Source organism: Rhinopithecus roxellana, unplaced genomic scaffold (genome assembly GCF_007565055.1).
Source record: "Rhinopithecus roxellana isolate Shanxi Qingling unplaced genomic scaffold, ASM756505v1 contig2786, whole genome shotgun sequence".
Classification (NCBI taxonomy): Eukaryota; Metazoa; Chordata; class Mammalia; order Primates; family Cercopithecidae; genus Rhinopithecus; species Rhinopithecus roxellana.
This window is the reverse complement of record NW_022142233.1, coordinates 1-14,809: the sequence shown is the minus strand read 5'-3', so window position 1 is coordinate 14,809 and position 14,809 is coordinate 1. Positions and strand designations below refer to the sequence as shown.

Here is a 14,809-nt window from a genome sequence, read left to right as displayed (position 1 = left end):
ATTTTATTGGAAATCTATTTTATCTGATATTAATATAGTCATTCCAAGTCTTTTGTGGTAACTCAATATAAAATATATTTTTTCATTATTTTACTTAAAACTTTGTTGTGTCTTTGCATCTAAAGTGATTCTTTCATACCCAATAGATAAATGAATAATGTTTTATTTTTCATACATTCTGCCACTCTCTTAACAATCTTATAAAAGTTACCTCTTTTTGAATTGTATGCCTATTATATATATTTTCAGTTATAATTTTATGTGTGTCTTTTAAATCACATAGGAAAACTATGAAGAGTTACAAACAAAAATACAACGAGGTTGGCTTTTTTACTTACCTGTATAGCTACCTACACCAGTGTTCTTAATTTCCTCATATGGCTTCAAACCACTGTCTGGGGTCCTTTTATTTCAACTAGATGAATTCCCTTTAGCTTTTCTTGTAAGGTAAGTCTATTAGTAACAAGTACCCTTAGCAATTTTTTTTTTTTTTTTAATACTTGAAGGACAATTTTGCTGTATGTAGAATTCTAGGTTGACAGTTTTGTTGCCCCAAACCCCGGACTATTTACAGTATATTATATCAACCCACTGCCTCTGTCCTCCATTGTTTCCAATAATAAATCTGCTGCTAAGTATATCAAAAATATTTTGTGACTTACTTCTCTCATGTTGTTTTTAAGTTTTTTTCTGTGTTTAGCTTTCAATGATTTGACTATATTTTGCCTGAAATTTGCTGAACATTTTTAATGTGTAGTTTCATGTTCTTCATTAAATTTGGGAAATTGTCAGCCATTATTTCTTAAAATAGTCTTTCCACCTTATTTTCTCATATTCTTCTTTCTGGGACTCCCATAATGAATACATGGCCTTCTTTAAAATGTTCCACAGGTCTCTTATGATCAGTTCATTTTTTAAAAAAAAATCTTTTTTCTTTCTGTTTCTCACACTGCAAAAATACTATTATCTCTCTTTAAGTTCACTGATTATTTCTCCTGATTGCTCGTTCTGCTGTTGAAACTCTCTTGCAAAGTTTGTGTTTCAGTTATTATACATCTCTAGAGAGAAGTATATTATACTTTTCTTGTCTGCACCAGAAATTCTATTTGGATCCTTTATATTTATATCTTTATTCTGATATTGTTATCACATGTATTATTTTGCTGTTTTCCTTTTGTTCTTCTCTATACTTTTCTTTAGCACTTTGAACGATCTTAAAACATTTGATTTAAAGTCTTTGTATAGAAAGTCCAATGTTTGTGCCTCTTCAGGGCCTACTTCTGTGAATTATTTCTTCCTTTGAGTGTCCAGTACTTTCTGATTTCTTTGTATGGCTTTATTATTTTTTGGTTGAAAACTGGACATTTCTAAATTTTAATGGACTAACTCTGGTAATCAGATATTCCCTTTCCCCAGGATTTGCTATTTTGATTATTCTAGGTTTAGCTTGTTTTGGCTAAGATTTTCCTGCATTCCAGGGAAATTTTTACCTGACTTTTATTTAATCTGCATTCACTTACTGCTATAAGACTTTAACTGTTTTACAAACTTAAGACAGAGTTCTCAATGTTTCTGATATTTTTATTATGTTTCTGATGAAACACAGGAATTCAGAGCTTCCCACTCTACTACTTCCCTGGTACCACTCCCCAAAGCAGGTATTTTTAAAATATTCAATCAATCCTTCTTCCTAGAAATGATGTATGGATCCTTATTTGCTCATATGATTATATTATTGCTAAAATATTTTAGCATAACTTTAAAATTTATGAAAGAGTTCTGTTTATGTTCACTCTATAATTGCATTCTTAGCTAATGTTTATAATAAAAGATTAACAAATAAAGGTAAAATAAATGAGTAAATTTGTTTTTCTGCAACAATTACTTAAAGGCTAAACTTTTTGATCACAGTGAAATGTTGACTTACTTCAGATTTCTATATTTTAGATTATTGAGGTCATGATTAGAAGCCAAAATACATTTATTCCCATATAAAATAAGAAACAGTTGTTTTTTTTTTTTTTCTGTTGTGGCTTATTGAGGAAACAATTAGTGCGTCTTAGTCGTAAAAATGTGCATTTACATTTTTTTTTTTTTTTTTTTTTTTTTTTTTTTTTATTATACTTTAAGTTCTAGGGTACATGTGCATAACGTGCAGGTTTGTTACATATGTATACTTATGCCATGTTGGTGTGCTGCACCCATCAACTCGTCAGCACCCATCAATTCATCATTTATATCTTGTATAACTCCCCAATGCAAGCCCTCCCTCCTCCCCCCTCCCCCCTCCCCATGATAGGCCCCAGTGCGTGATGTTCCCCTTCCCGAGTCCAAGTGATCTCATTGTTCTAGAAAATATTAAAACATACTTTAACCTCTGGCCATGTGAAATTAACTCTTATTTCCCAGTATGCTTTTAATGTGATCTTTCCATCTAAAAATTATTTTGTGTTTACTTTTATATTTAACTCCCAAATACTAATCAAAGAGCAACTGGGCAAACAACATTGTAACAAACATCATTATCAAGACAAAGGAATCTATATGACGGTATTTTTAAAAATTCGCCCCCAAAAGAATTTGAAAATTTGAAAGATTTGTTTAAAGAGAGACAAGATAATAATATTAAAAAAGATCTACCAATGAACAAATCCAAATGGCCAAATGTTGGGCACTGAAATTCAACATACAACATCGATTAAGATAGTATTGGCTTAGAAAAATACTTAAGCGTAAAAAAAAAAAAATCAGTTTGGTTCTTTCACCAACATTTGTTCTAGTATGGGTTTTCAAGTTATTTCTGGGCTACACAGTTCTTTCCAGACTACCTGGTGGCAATTTGAGAGTCTAGTATCACCTTGTGTTGGGAACCAAAGATCCAGAAGCAGCATAGCGCTGTGACTAGACCACCTGTGAAACCATCACAAAGCTTAACCCACCCTTGATCCCAGAATCTTTACAAATGTTTACTAAAGAAAATTCTCAGGATGATTCAGAGGCCTCTCATAACTACCCAGATTTTTGTCAGTCTAACAGCTGTATAATAATGCCTCATTTTAAATGAATTTGCATTCTATAATTCTGAATGATGCTGAGTATATTTTTACATGTTTATTCGCTTTTAGGATAGTCTAAGTTTGTTTGTTTGTTTTTAGGATAGTAAATAACACAAAACGCTGGCAATATTGATCAAGGTGAAAGATAGTAGATTAAAATAAACAATATCCAGCTGTAAAATAGATACAACTACAGGGAGATAAAGTTGCCCAGAAAATTCTAAAAGTTTTCAGAGAAACAAATTATTAACAAACAAAAGAAAAAAAAAATCAGAATTCCAGATTTCTCATTACCAACACCAGATACTAGAAGGAAATATAACAATATATTCAATGCTTTGATGGAACATTACTTTGAATCTAGAATTCTATCCTCAGCCTAATTATCCTACAATTGTGAAAGTAAAATAAGACATATTTAGATATGGGAAACCTGAAAAAGTTTACTATTCATGTACTTTCTTGGAAAGAATTCATTACAAGTAACTAGATTATAGCTCCCTATAGGTATATATCTTTCCCGGGGGAGGGAGGAAGGGAAGGAAGAAAGGAAAGAAAGGAAGGAAGGAAGGGAGGGAGGGACGGAAAGATGGAAGGAAGAAAGGAGTTTCTATGACTTTAGATCCTATGTAGCAATGTCCTCCACCATAGTTTATTTTACTCCAAATAACTATATGCTTGATCTCTTAGTGGCAGAGTGGTAACATACTTAAAAGACTTTGCTGGGCTGGGAGTGGTGGCTCACACTTACAATCCCAGCACTTTAGGAGGCTGAGGGAGGAGGATCACTTGAACCCAGGAGTTCAAGACCAACCTGGGAAACATGGTGAAACCCCATCTCTACAAAAAAATTCAAAAATTAGCAGGGCGTGGTGGCGCATTCTTGTAGTCCCAGCTAGTTGGGAGGCTGAGGCAGGAGAATTACTTGATCCCAGGAGGCAGAGGCTTCAGCGAGCCAAGATCACATCACTGCATTCCAGCTTGGGCAGCAGAGCAAAACCCTGTCTCAAAAAATGAAAGAAAGAAAAAAGATTTTTCTGCTCTTCTGCTAGTTCTTCCAGAACATGGCATCTGCCTTCTTGTTCTCACATCTTTGACCTACTGAATTAGTACCCCAAAATAGGCCTGCTCTGAGCTGATATCTCACCTAGGATGTTTCATGCAACAGGATATTAATCAATCCTTGGTTTAAAAAAAAAAAAAGTGTATGGGTTTGACGAAGTCGGAGGGACTTCTTTCCCATAGGCTTTCTCAGTCATTGCAATGTTTACCAAATGGATTTGGCCATGGTGCCCTTTAGGGATGGGGAGCATCTTGCAGAATTAGTGCTTTGAAAATCACTTTGGAAAACTCTGTTTCTTGTTTTAGACTCTTATGATCTATAATGTTCAATATTAAAATATGAAAACAGCATGCTTTGTTCCTACTCAATGCCTAGTAAATAGTAGACATGCAATAAATATATTTTAATAAGAATAAATGAATGAGAGTATCAATTATTGTAAAAATGTTCTATTATACAAGGTGGGTATTAAATCTATGATAAGCTATTGCTTCTATTTATTGTAGAGTGTGATTTTTACCCAGAATCTAACAACTTCAAAAGAAAACAAAAATATCATCTTACTTATAATTGGATAATACTCTGCCTATGAAACAAAATTTACCAAAATCCCTTACTTTTGTAACTTTAGTAAAAATCTTCAGGTGTGTTTACAGCTTTCTGTGGTAGAATCCAGTGGTGATTGTCCTCTACCAGCTTTAGGCTTATCATCAGTCTGGATCTTCGGGCCTTATCTGCAATGAAATTTCTATCAGTCTATATTTGTGTTGTGCTTAATTATATGAGTCTCAAATGCACTTTACTAAAATTAAAAATTTAGTGTTGTAAAACATGCCGTCACATTGTCTTTATTTCTTACAAGTTCATTTCTTTATATTGTCTTAATGATTGTCAGTCATTCTTTCATCTCTCAGTATGATGTGATCTTTAAAAATGCTCAGATTTATGTTTTTTAATGGATGCAAATAAATATTGTCATTGTCTGTAAAACGGAACAATACAGTCAATAGATTATAATTAAATGGAAGGGATGTTGTGAGATTTGGAGGATGATCACACAAAGACTTGCAACATCCAGCTGAAAACACAAAATTCCCTGGTAATGTGACCATCAAAACATCTATTTTGTTTTGTGAGAAATGATAATAAAATGGAATTAACCAGGCAATATTTATGAATTTGCTCTCTCTCCAATTTCTCTTCCAATGCTCCTTTTTCCAAAATACTGGAAACTTTGGCATCCCTTATCAGCAGGGGGCAGACAACAAGGTATGACATTCTATGGACCTGACTTCAAGTGTTCTATTCTAGGATCTTGAGAAAAAGATTTCTTTTCTCCCTTTATTTGTGAAAATGTGCGCATTGCTACCCACCTTCTCAGGCTGACAATAAACAAAGATTATACAAGATAAATTGTATAAGGTACATAACACAGCATGAGTGCTCTGCAATTATTAACTTCTTCCACTTTCCCACATATCCATCTCAATAGCACCTACTCCAACACAACTTCTTGACAAAATATCTACTATCTATTATTAAAGCTAAGTTTCTTTCCTCTAAAGAAAGTCTTGAATACATTCATCTTTTTTTCTTTTTTTTTATTATTTGAACTGTATTTAGACAGAAAATTTCTAACATAACATACCTTTGTGTTGTCTATCGGCCGACTTCAACATAAGCCACTTCAACATTCTATTCTACTTTATTTGTAGTTCTAACAATCTCAGTGTTCATAAAGGACCTGGCAACCTAACAATGGAGTTAGAAATTGGAAATTTGCTATTTTCAAATATTCTTACTTTTCTTTAATCTATGTTTTTAACAATTATTTTTCTTTATTTTCTTTCTTTATTGAAACAATGGAATGCTCAACAAAGTACATTTCATCATAGTAAATTAGACTTAGATAAGTAGAAAAGAATGCAATTAAGAAAGCTTTCTATTTGCTTCCATTTTAACGAAAGATTGTGAAGTTGACATGACGTCTTACACAAGGTTCAGCTGTGGTGTTTTGAATTACCTAACAAATAAAAACTCATGGGAGACATTCAGCTACACTGTTGGACCTTAGCTACTTTCTTCTGTCTTCTAGTAAACATTCCTGACACATTTGGCTCTTGTGAATATGTAAGTGCATGTGAAGAGAGGTTGGGGTGAGTAGGAGGAGTAAGTAGAAGAGATGGAAAGAAATGAGAGAGAAGGGATAAGAGTAAAATATTTTCTGTTCAGAACCACATACATTACTAAAAATGCATTACCCTTTGTACTTGTGAAAGATAGGTTCTTTATGCTTTCCACACCCAAGTTTAGATGGGACAGCTAAATGAAGACATTTTCCTTTAGAAAAGCCACAAATTATTTTTTAAAGCATGAATTAATAAGAGATTTTGCAGCAATATTACTCTGTTACTGTCCAGTTCTCAAAATGGAAATCATAGAATACCAGTTCTTTTTTAGTTAGGAATTAAATGACCACATGAAGTCCCTTTCCAAACATTTCTCCATTGCAAGCATTTTAAATAATTTCTCCAAGGGAAGTACTATATATTCTGAGTGAATAGCATGACATTATGAACTACATCTAACATCAGATTTTTCTTCAACAGGCCTGTCAGTGCTCTTTAGTTCCACTGTAATGAAATGAAAATCGTGGGAGCTTGGAAGAAATATCTTCCTCACCCTGATACTCTATTAACTGGGGAATTGTACTATTTTCTTCACCATGGCAACAAACACACTCAATAGAGTTAGCGCTCACCTTTCCTGCACAGGGTGATGGGAAAAAATGGAAACAAAGAAAAGTAAAGCAAATAAAGATTTCAGAAAGCAATGAGTTAAGGAAATCATGAACCCAGGGCAGTGTGAGCTTGATGATCAGCATAAAGGGCCTTGTTTCAAACAAATTTTACTAGACTAGGTAACATGACCTAGAGAAGACTTTCAGTTTATACTTGATTAAATCTCAGAATAGGTGACTTATAATGTCAGCCAGTCAACTGAAAGGTGAACTTAAATGGTCTCATTTTACAGGAAGGTTAATGTCAGTAAAAGGCATAGATTGACCAGTAATCTTGAAATAAGGCTCTGAATTACTCATATACACCATCATTAAAAAGCAAAGAACTTGTTCTCATCAGCACATACAATTATTTGAATGATTTTGAAGGAATCAAGGCTGATTTGCGCTATGAAATATTTTAGCCATATTTTCCTTTTTTTCCAGAAAATAGAGCTTAGCTTAAAATGTAAGATATTCTATACTCTACTCAATTTATATTGTTCAAAATATTCCAGGCCATCCATCTTCCCCTGACATTTTGAGGTTTGTAACGGGTTGTATTTCTCTAGGACATTCTGGTACAGGCAAAACCACCAGAAACGGGGCCAAGTGGTTATTTCCTGTTCTGCAAAAACGAAAAAAAGAATCAGAGTTTTATTTTGTCACATGAGAAGCAATGCGAGAATTGATAAAAGAAATATCAGTTAAACAGAAATCAAATCATTGCATTATAGCCAGGAAGTCAAGAAAAAAAAAATGTTTAAATCATGGGATTTGACCTATGTGGGATTTCCAAGATTTAAAAAGGAAAATGCTCATCATCACTCGCCATCAGAGAAATGCAAATCAAAACCACAATGAGATACCATCTCACACCAGTTAGAATGGCAATCATTAAGAAGTCAGGAAACAACAGGTGTTGGAGAGGATGTGGAGAAATAGGAACACTTTTACACTGTTGGTGGGATTGTAAACTAGTTCAACCATTATGGAAAACAGTATGGCAATTCCTCAAGGATCTAGAACTAGATGTACCATATGACCCAGCCATCCCACTACTGGTATATACCCAAAGGATTATAAATTATTCTACTACAAAGACACATGTACACGTATGTTATTGCGGCACTATTCACAATAGCAAAGACTTGGAATCAACCCAAATGTCCATCTGTGACAGACTGGATTAAGAAAATTGGCACATATACACCATGGAATACTATGCAGCCATAAAAAAGGGTGAGTTTGCGTCCTTTGTAGGGACATGGATGCAGCTGGAAACCATCATTCTCAGCAACTATCACAAGAACAGAAAACCAAACACCGCATGTTCTCACTCATGGTGGAACTGAACAATGAATCACTTGGACTCGGGAAGGGGAACATCACGCACTGGGGCCTATCATGGGGAGGGGGGAGGGGGGAGGAGGGATTGCTTGGGGAGCTATACATGATTAATGATGAATTGATGGGTGCTGACGAGTTGATGGGTGCAGCACACCAACATGGCATAAGTATACATATGTAACAACCCTGCACGTTATGCACGTGTACCATAGAACTTAAAGTATAATAAAAAAAAAAAAAAAAAAAAGAAAATTAAAAAATCAATTTGGTCATCTATCTTAAATAAAATAAAGTGACAAACTCTACATTTTTATCTTTACACCTAGTTTTTTAGTATCATGTAGTTTTTAGTATGTTTTATTAAAAGCAAATTTGGCACTCATGTTCAGAGAAAAGGTTCAGAATAGTGTATTCAAAATAGAAAAATAATTTGGCGGTACTTCTGGGAAAGATGATGGAGAGAATGCCTATTTTAAAATCACTGCCCTCTTTGAAGCTCAGCAAAATTAAGAAAAATAACCCCAAATAACAAAAATCTTAAAACAGATCTTAAAACCAGAAAATGGTGCTGATATGATACCATAAATGTCAACATCTAATTATCAGTTACAATATAATTTGGCACAAACTGGAAATGCACATTGAATGTCAGCACACAGATCCCATAAATGAGAGTCCCAGTGTGGCGTCATAAATGAGAGTCCCAGTGTGGAGTTAGTGAAGGAAAGGATACTCAAAGCTACTGCCTGTTGAGTTTTTACTACATGTCAGGACTTCATCTAAGGGTTTTACCTGCATCATTTCAATGACTCTGCTCTGTAAGTTGGTGCTATTATAATCTTTGTTTCGCAGATGGAGAAACTCAATTTTGGCTGAAGTCACAAAGCTACATAACAAGCAACTGGGGGATCTGGAATTTTAACACAGTTTTCTTTCAGCTTTAAACTTATCTCTGAGTGATTAAGCTATGAAATCTTTACGAGAATGTTTTGGAGTGCTCTACTTATCACCCTTAACTTGGAAGGAGAAAGTTGGAAGTTTTGCACACAATGGAAAAAAGGGTACTCCAACCCCAACCTCTAATGTTACAGGGGACAAGGAGGAATTCAACAACTTGGTGAGGAGTATAAGCAGAGCTGAGGAGAAAAAGGCAGCTCAAGAGCAATGCTTTTGTTTGTTTCACTAATATCTTTGTCTAGCCAGGAGAGACTAGGCCCAGAAGCAAGTCCAGGCTGGAGAGAGATGAAGAATAATATGCCAGAGCCCACCTTTTAAGTCACAGACCAAAGTGATCTGTGCTGAGAAAATATGAACTGAGCAACCAAGTATCTCACTGCCTATTGATGAGACATCAAAACTATGTGGTCACTTCTAAAGGTGGCTGGCCTGCCCAGAAAGCCAGAAAAGGAGCCAAATTTGAGGGTAGTGCCACGGTTTACATTATATTCTCCAACATGCTGGAACTGATCTTGGCAGCAGAGTTTGAGAGATATGGAAAGTGCAGGAAGAAGTCACTGGATTTTGGCTGTTAATTAATTCTGATCCAGGCTGAGTGGTGCTAGGCATCTTAGGATTTCTTGTAGTCGGTCCCATGAAGCCCAAACTGGCACCTTATTTAAGAGAAGCACATGAGTAATTTCTGCCTAGGGTCATGGTGCCAATAATTCAGATTACTGCCAAGCTCATATCATTGATCCAGGCCTCTATTTTCCCAGTTGTAATTATAAGTTACTTTTAAGCTCCAAGGCCCTTTCCAATTCAAACATTCTGTAACTCCCTTGGGAATACTAAGGACTTTATCAGAACCCATGAGCCAACTAGAATCATATGTCCTACAAGAAAGCCTAAAGATTTGGAGAGTCAGGCCTATGCTGGAGGAAGCATGACAGAGCATTTTTAATTAGATATGTGGCTTATAATTATACAATGCCAATTCTAAGGTATAAGAGATAGTTTTAATTTGAGATGAGTGTTGGATGTGTTCAGTGGCTTAATTGTAGCTTGTTAACTTACACTAAGTAGATAATGTAAAGATAAATTACAAGTGTTTCTACTTACAGAAGTTATGCAGGTTCACTGTATGATATTTTTAAATCAATATATTGAATGAAAAATATAAATTGCTCAGCAATTCATTCCCTAAACCATATTAATTTTTGCTTTGTTTCTGGGCAGTTTTAATACTTCCTCTCCCTTAACAGCGAACCTCCTCATTATGGGGATTGTTTCTTTATCTTAAAATCCCTGAGCTTGGCATAATTAAGTGTCTAATAAATAGGGCTTTCTTCCGTAAAAGTAAATATTGCTTTTGAAAAGTTTTTATCGCCTTTCCAACAATTCCTTTTATCTTGATATAGCTGGTTTCATCCAAAACCCCATTAAATAAATATAAAATGATACTTTACCTTGTGGTTCAGATTTCATTATATACTACATTCTGATTAGAATTATGCTAATTAAGTGCTTCTATGAGAGGTAGCAGAGAATCTACCAAAGTGATTATACCACTAATGTGCGTAATTACTATATCAATTATTTATATGAACAAAAGATGTTTTTAAGCTGGAGTCAACTATGCTTGTTTTCAATACATTACCTTTATTATGTTATCCACCTGTGCAGTGACTTTCTTCATCCATCCAACTTGTATCCCCACATCAGGTCCATCTTAACACATATTGTGAATGAACGGAATGTGAATTTATTAATATGACTGTCATAGAGGAAGGTGCAAGTATTGCATGCTTTCAATATCTTAGGAGGAGGCTGGTTGAGATGGGATGTGTCATACTTTTTCTCATTAAATTTAATGACAACATTTTTAATATAATGGCTTTTCATTTAGTGGTGAGTTTTTCAGGAATGAATTAAGATGGATTAGTGAATTCTCAAATTAATGAATTATATCAAGAGAACACAGGCCTAAGCTAAGATTTAGGCATGTTGGTACTGAGGAGTTGACTATGCCCAAGTTCCACATACATGTGTTGATTCTCCACATTAGAAGGTCTGCCGGGGGAAGTTGTATGTGGGAATGTTCACTTGCAGGAATAAAGTATAGTGGATAGAAGAACACATGGTGAATGACCCCAGCCCAGGCCTATGAACTTCACCAGAGCTCTTCCCCGAGGACAGAAGTAGAAGCTGGAAAACTTTTCTCACAGGGATGTTGAAGCATGTGCTTCTGAGGTTGACATAGAGTGGGGTGATGCCTGTTTCTCCCCACCCCCTTTTGTTTGCACCCAGCACCATCCTGTATTATAAGAATTCTAGGGCATTAGTGGAGAAAATGGCAGCATCCATGTCTGGGCAGGTGCCTTCGTGGTGGGCCGAATAATGCCCCCCAAAGATTTCACATCCTAATTCCCAACCTGTGAATATATTGCCTTACATGGTAAAGGGACCTGGCAGGTATGATTTATTAATAGCTCAGGATCTTGATGGGGGAGATTACCCAAGATTTTGCAAGAGGGTCCAGTTTAACTACAAGAGCCCTTAAAGGAGGATGAAGCATTAGAGTCAGAAAAAGAGTGTGCCATGGGGAAATGGAAGCAGAGCTTGGAGTGATGCACTTTGAAAATGGAGATGGGTCCGGAGCTGAGAAATGCAGGCAACCTCTAGAAGCTGTAAAAGGCAAGGAAGTAGATTCTCCCCTTAATCCCCTAGAAGGAACATAGCTCTGTCACATATTGATTTTATCCCATAAGACCCATTTTACATTCTGACCCTCCAGAAATATCAGATAATGAATTCTATTATTTTAAACCATAAAGTTTTGGTATTTGTTATGGTAGCAATAGGACTGATACTACTTGTGACACAACATACATCACTGGTGGTCAGCAGAGACAGAAGTACTCAGTGGAGGCCCGGTGGGAAGGAGGGTAGTGCCCTGCAGGAGAGCTCATATGGGACTACTCCAGGGACTACTGAAAGTCTTGGGAGAGGGAATTTTGCAGGGGCCTGATAGCTTCTGTTGCAGTCGGAGTTAGTGAGCCATCAAGACTGGAATATTATTAATATTTCAGCTTTATTTGTAACCACAGACCAATGGAGTCTGGGAATATTCCAGTAACAGAATGCCTCAAACAGGCTTGACTTGCAAATAAACTTACTCAGGTCTTTCACCAGCTTCAGTTTGAAAAGCTTACCTGTCATTGATGGAAACAGAGTATCATCATTGAAGCCTTCCACTCCTTTCTCTCCATTCTGTGATTTACCTGCCATCCAGAGTTATCCATTGGTCCCATAGGGAAAATTAGGCCTGAAAAGCTCAAGCACAGACAAAACCAACACCTTGATCAAAGGAAAGCAGACTGGTTTTCTGACGCTATTGCTTGTTTGAGGAGGTGTTCCATAGCCAAAGAGATACCAGTGGAGGGTTTGAAACTTCAGGGCACTGATTCTACATGAGAATTGCATATCTGGCAATGGGACTCCGTTACATGGATTTAGGGAGTCATAGGAGTAGGAGGAGGAGCATGGCCCTGTGTTGTCACTGATATGTTATAACTCTGGCTTCCAATGGTAACATCAACTGGGAAAAGGTTAGAAAACTATAGCATCTTCCCATGTGAACTACCTATGACTCAGTGATCTCTATAATACCTTATTACTATAAACAAACATGCCATAATTTGCAAGAGATGATAAAATTATATCGTGAGTGCACAGCCCTTTTAATTCCATTGCAAACCCTCTCACTACTCCATAATAGTTATTTGTAATTTATGGACATTACCACTGTGTAGAGAAAAAACTTGAATTACTAGTTGCACTTATTTCTTTGTGAATTCCCAGGCCAGATTAGCCATATAGTTGCAGTCACTTGATACTAATGGTATTTATAAACCAAAAAAGAAAAAATATTAGGAAATTTAGAAAATTTTTCTATTAGTCACACAAACCATTTATATTCAATTACAATAAAATTGCCTTAACATATGTTTATTGCAGCTCAAAGATTGTTTTATGTGCTGTAATTTTTTCCCATTTGGTCTAGGAGTCCCTAAAATAAAAATTTCCGGATTAATGAATTATATGTTTCTTAAAAGGCTAAATTTTAAGCTCAAATTTTTGTATAAAGATGTATGAACTGGCCTCAATATGGGAACTTATAATGTCAAATGAGGGCCAATTATGTAAACTGGTGATTCTGACTGAATCTTAGTCATGTTCTTATTGTTCTCTTGATAACACAAATACCTGCTAGACTCAAAGCAAGTATGCAAGTAGATACAAGTATATTAATACCCTTGTAACTACTGGTAAGGTCATGGAGCTGTAAAGGCTGAGCTGGGAGCAGTAATTAATTTCATGTAGACAATATCCCCAGACACATCCATAAAGTATGTACAGATTTCTCTCCTTTTTCTCCCTGAGTGGTACTCCAATCAGGGTTTTGGCATCTTTGCCTTTACCCAACAGATAGTAATACCTCTCTTTGCTCCATGACGCTCCTGGAGCCCCAGCTGGCTTTTCTCGTAAGTTCATTCTATGTCGTTCCCACCATGAGTTCCACGAGCCACGTCAGTCCAGTACCACATTGGCTAGTACATTCTAGGCTTAATATGTGCCTGTTGAATGAATGAATAAAAGATTGAACAAATAGATGGATGCATAATAAATAAAATAAAAATAGGCTCCCTTCCCAAACATCATTTCATACTTGGGATCCTTTTCTTTTCTGACTTTTCTCTCTTGTATCAATATTCAACATTACTCTACTCCCCATCCACCCCCAATTATACCATAGCCAAAAATGTGTGTGTGCATTACATGTATAAATATACACATTAGTTGCTTAAGAGTCTGTGAGAATGCTGCTACCTCTTTTCATGGGAGACAGGAAGGCACTTCAGTATGATGGAACATAATCTTGGTCATCAGACAGCCCTGAGTTTGAATCTCCGCTATGTCCCTAATCTGTAACGTGGGCAATTATTTAACATCTCAGTTGTCTCACTTCCTCATCTGTAAAATGAACTATTAATATATACTTCCAGAAAGTATTATCAAGACCTTATTTATAGATCAATCCTAAACCTAGCAGTTAATCCTCCTGTCAAAGGAGCAGATTTTAAGTTCGTCCCAAGTCAAGGAGGAACTAAAATGCAGAACATGGATTTTCTAGAGCAATGACTTACTGAAACAGCTTAGCAGAGAATATTGAAGGAAGCTTAATGTCATTATTACAATTGCTAAACAACTGATGGAGAGGCTGGGATCATGTCTGTTAGTAATGAAAGTTTTGATTGCCGGGCGCAGTGGCTCAAGCCTGTAATCCCAGCACTTTGGGAGGCCGAGTGGGCGATCACAAGGTCAGGAGATCGAGACATCCTGGCTAACACGGTGAAACCCCGTCTCTACTAAAAATACAAAAAACAGCCAGGCAGGTGGCGGGCGCCTGTAGCCCTCTACTCGGGAGGCTGAGGCAGGAGAATGGCGTGAACCCGGGAGGCGGAGCTTGCAGTTAGCTGTGATCCGGCCACTGCACTCCAGCCTGGGCGACAGAGCGAGACTCCGTCTCAAAAAAAAAGAAAGTTTTGATCTAATGAAAAA

At 36.2% G+C, this 14,809-nt stretch overlaps 1 long non-coding RNA gene across 1 annotated transcript; it reads right to left on the bottom strand.

Moving 5' to 3' along the window:
* Positions 1 to 4,742: 4,742 nt before the first annotated feature.
* LOC115895820 lies at positions 4,743 to 12,986 on the bottom strand. Its single transcript, XR_004055924.1, has 3 exons — positions 12,400 to 12,986; positions 10,845 to 10,915; positions 4,743 to 4,853 (listed from the first exon to the last, which is right to left on the bottom strand). It is a non-coding gene; the product is annotated as an uncharacterized LOC115895820 (long non-coding RNA).
* Positions 12,987 to 14,809: the final 1,823 nt, after the last annotated feature.